At 35.7% G+C, this 4,544-nt stretch overlaps 1 protein-coding gene across 1 annotated transcript in view; it reads left to right on the top strand.

The window, feature by feature from the left end:
- Window positions 1–4,544, top strand: part of LOC107555801 (U4/U6 small nuclear ribonucleoprotein Prp3-like) — a 22,683-nt gene that overhangs the window by 4,501 nt on the left and 13,638 nt on the right. Inside the window, exon 8 of the mRNA XM_016238705.1 lies at window positions 2,813–2,820. The gene's annotated coding sequence lies outside the window, so the exon portion shown is untranslated. The remainder of the gene's footprint in view (window positions 1–2,812; window positions 2,821–4,544) is intronic.

Below are 4,544 nucleotides of genomic sequence, written 5' to 3'. Positions count from 1 at the left end.
ACGGTTGGGGGGCCGCCCCCCCCCCCCCCCCCCCCAGGGGCCGTACAGGAGCCCAGCAAGGTTTGTGGCCCCCAAAATCAGTTCAGTCTTTATCCACAGGGTGGCGCAGTACCATCCCACTCCAGGATTACAACAAACCATCCCACTCCAGTATTACGACAATGGCATGTATTTATATGGGGGGTGGACACACATAATAATAACAAAACTGTGTGCTTTTGTAAAAATAAAGAAAACAAACAGGGTGCGCTCTCTGGTCTACGTGATCTTAATTTTGAAACGTGTCAATAAAATTAAATGAAACTCAGAGAATACTCGACTCAAATACATGAGAGATATATCTATTGACATGTCTACTTTTAAACTAAGCAATTCTTATCGAAAACAAATATTCTGTGATAAAGTAATCCGTATGAAACCAATGCGATGTCCAGTCTTTCCCATCTGCCTTCATTATCTCTAATTCGACCACGCCCACGAGCCGATCGTGCTTTTGATATTACAATAGTCCATGTGAGATGCGCGGCATGTAAACGCCCACATCATAGCAAACAAAGCAGCAAGACATTTCCTCAAGTTCATCTCAGCTACTTCGTTTCTGGAAGAAGACATGCTGAGAGGAATAAGACAGAATTTACCTCAAATGAAGACGCGCTGGGAGGAATACGCTTTGGATTTTCCTCAGAAGAACGAGGCGGCTTGATATCCAGTGGAGGATATCATTTACACAGGTAAGTCTTTTTTTATTAGCCTACTTGCATTAGTTGTTATTGTGTTACTGTGACATAACTTGTACATATTTTAGTAGTTAGACTTTTTCCAAACCATGATTCCTGACTAAATGTATAATCAAGTGAAACATTATGAAGATTCATTCATTGCATCTAATGTCTCACGAAGCCAGGATGTTTTTTTTTATGTTCTATAAAATAGACATCAACGATATAAAGTAATATGAGTTATAATGTTAATAATGTTAAGAGTAAGAATGTTTAGACAAAACTTTACTATAGTCTCTGCTCGCGAAGATCTTTATAATGTGCTTAACAATAATTTATTTTCCCAGATATAAAATGTTTTTGTATTGTATAATAGGCCTACAAAGCATGCTTGTATTTATGACTGTAACTAAGCTTCTGTTCGCAAATATCTGCTCTGGTGTAAATGTTTTGAATGTGTTATACCCGGTCACTGGTGTTTGCGATCATCTCAGCTATAAATGTATAAAGTAAGCTGTAAATGAGTGACCCATCGACAGACATATATGCGCGTTCTTACTTATCAGTGATGCAATTTATTATCAGCTATGCATCTTCTGGTAATTGCTAACAACTGTTTCAATTTTCATTTAGGACTGTAGCCGCGTCTTGCACAAGAAACGCATGCGAGTGTCGTTCAGTTTTGAGTTCGCTGGAAAAATATAAAGAGTAAGTGCACAGTATAGTAATTGTACTTTTATTATGCCTAGAATATATGGTAATATTATCTTTGTTTTGATAAATTAGTACTAGTATCAGTGAACATCACAGTAATGTTAATAATATAGTTTGTGTAAAAAGCATGCTTTCTTTTTTTTATTTCAGATGTGAGAATAACAGTGAAAAAGAACCTGTTGCAAAGAGAGCCAAAGGAAAGCAGCCCGCTCGGTCATGGAAAACAGTGACTGATGTTGACATGTTCCACAGGCTCTGAGATTCCTGCCTGCACAGGAACCTGGACCACAGCTAAGACCATGTGATGCACACACTCCCATGAGTCTCTTCAAAATGTTGTTCAAGTTTCCTGTCACTGGATATTGCACCCATGAAGTCTTGACTCTTGTGTTGTCACACACCTGACTGAAAGGCTTATTATGCAGCTCATTATGTGGGCCTTTGTCTTCTCAGGTGTGAATCACAGCATTATTCATGATCATTCATGCCCCCTCGCATATACCTTTTCTACACAAAAAGTGTCTTAGAAAATTTAAATCAATATATTGTTTTCCTTTTGAAGCAAAAACTCTAGACTTCAAGATCCAGTTCTCAAAAGTCTTGTGAACAAATGTTCTGTATGTGTTTTATGGCCTTATTTCAGTGACTTTAAAATTTTAGTTTTTCACTGAGCATGCATAAACGTTGTTTTCTCAAAAACACAATCACATATATACATGCTGCTCACATATTATTGTAGCCCAGTTTGTGCTGATTACAGTGTTAGCCATTAAAATGTTTATAAGCAACTGAAAAAAGCTAAAATGTCAGGGCATGTCAAAACTTCTCCAGGGCCCCAAACCACCCAGAGGGTTAAACCGATCCCATTCAATAAATTGGAATTGGGCTGTGTCCATTTGCAATTTATTGAATGGGATCGCTATAGTAGGTTCATGGGATGATTGTCCACCAATCTATTAAACTGAACCCATGCAATAAATTGCAAGTGGGATGTTTGTCCATTTGCAATTTATTGAGGAAACAAAACTGAATGTATCAAAGGAATTCCAGTCTGTAACCAAAATGTATAATATGGTGAATTTCACTGTTAATTGGTGTTGGTATGAGGAAACAAAACTGTATGTATCAAAACAGTTCCAGTCTGTAACCACTATACTGAATTTGCTTGAGAAAAATTGTACTCCTTATGGAGGTATTGATGTTGGGGACAACATCTGATATTGGGGTGGGGTGAGTAATGCAACGGATATAACTATTAAGAGAAAGTATTATTGTTAGCAGCATTATTTCAGAGTTAATATGTTATTAGTTCTTGTGACGTTATGATGCAGGACTGAAACACTCCAGCAGGGGGTGGGGAGAACATAGAGAGTTTATAGGCACATGAGTCCCCCTCCCCCACTCTAATAATTCAGAGATTGAGTGAAACACAAGTGTTTGTGTCTGTTCATTAACATATCTATGTCCCCCTTTTCAGGTAAACCGCTCAGTTTTCTAATATCAATGTTTGTGTGAGTTTGAGTATAGGGTTGCATAATTGTGATGTAACTATGTTGTAAGAAGAAAAGAGATGAGATTGGGTCACACATGGTGAACATGAATAGCTTCTGATGCTATGCTACCGTTAGTACATTTCATGCATTGTACTGTTAATATATGAAGTTTGATGGTTATCGAACATTTCATATGATAAAAATAGTGTTTTATGCTGTAAAGATGAGTTTGGTGTGATACTGTTAGCCTTTAAATGTTGATTTATTCTTATTTTGAGTTTGTATCGTGGGTGAGTAATAGTAAATGGGTCACGTACTGAATCAGCATTGATTTTCAGTGCTAAGTTACTGTTGTACGTTACCACCTAATTAACTTGATGTGTAAAGTGTTACCATATTGTGAAAACTAGAATGTTATGAGATTGCTATGCACTTTAAGCACAGATTGAGTACGGATGACTTGTGAATACAGGTTGTAATGTAGAGTATTACATTCATTAAGATTTATAGATAAAATGATTTATTCTGCATTTCCTTTATTTTATTTTGAATTGATTTACTTTGTCATCCCATAGGAAAGAGAAAACTAAAATTAGATCTCTTTAGGTTACTTTAAGATCGAATAGAGATTTTTGCTTTTATTATCTCAATAATAAAAGCAAAAATTACTGGACAATAATTCAATATCAATATGTATCGTGATATAAATTTTTTTCAATAATGGTGATATGATTTTTAAACACATTTCCGATATTTCGATATACATTACCAGTGTTTCCCATACACTGATTTATTTGTGGCGTTTGACTTAGTTGAATAAACATGAGCGCTGCACATTTCAAAATCAAAACGCGTCGCGGGTGTTTTATATGAATGCATCTCTGACGAGAACCGACTGTCTTCAGAATAGTTTAGATGGCATTTTTATCTGATAAAGTACCGTTCATGAGCGGAGCTGCTTTGTTTACAGCTATTACTGGAGAAACCGTTAGTTCCACCGCTCTCACGGCGCCTCCTGCTGGCACACAATCAGTTTGCATTTTCAATAATAAACCCATTTCCAGCAACATGCTTTTGTTGTTGCTCTATTTTTTTGTTTTCTGAAGCAACTCGGAGCATGTTTCATACTCGTTATCCTGGTTAATGCACGTTTCAATCTATAAGAATAATCAGCCTACACTACCAGTCAAAGGTTTTTGAACTGCAAGATTTTTAATGTTTCTTAAAGAATTATCTTCTGCTCACCAAGCCTGCATTTATTTGATCCAAAATGCACCAAAAGCAGTAACATTGTGAAATATTTTTACTATTTAAAATAACTGCTGTCTATTTGAATATATTTTAAAATGTAATTTATTCATGTGATCAAAGCTAAAATTTCAGCATCATTAGGCCTACAACAGTCTTCAGTGTCACATGATCCATCAGCAATCATTTTAATATGCTGATTTGCTGATTATCAATATTCAGGATTCTTTGATGAATAAAAATATCCAAAGATCAGCATTTTTCTGAAATAAAAAGCTTTTGTAACATTATACATTATACATAAAGCTCTTTTTAAAATGTATATTATAGAAATTATTACTTTCATTTAGCAAGGATGTTTTAAATTGAT

This window comes from Sinocyclocheilus grahami, unplaced genomic scaffold, assembly GCF_001515645.1.
Source record: "Sinocyclocheilus grahami isolate Dianchi unplaced genomic scaffold, SAMN03320097.WGS_v1.1 scaffold545.1, whole genome shotgun sequence".
NCBI lineage: Eukaryota > Metazoa > Chordata > Actinopteri > Cypriniformes > Cyprinidae > Sinocyclocheilus > Sinocyclocheilus grahami.
Note: the sequence above shows the minus strand (reverse complement) of the source record. Positions and strands in the feature narration are given on the sequence as shown.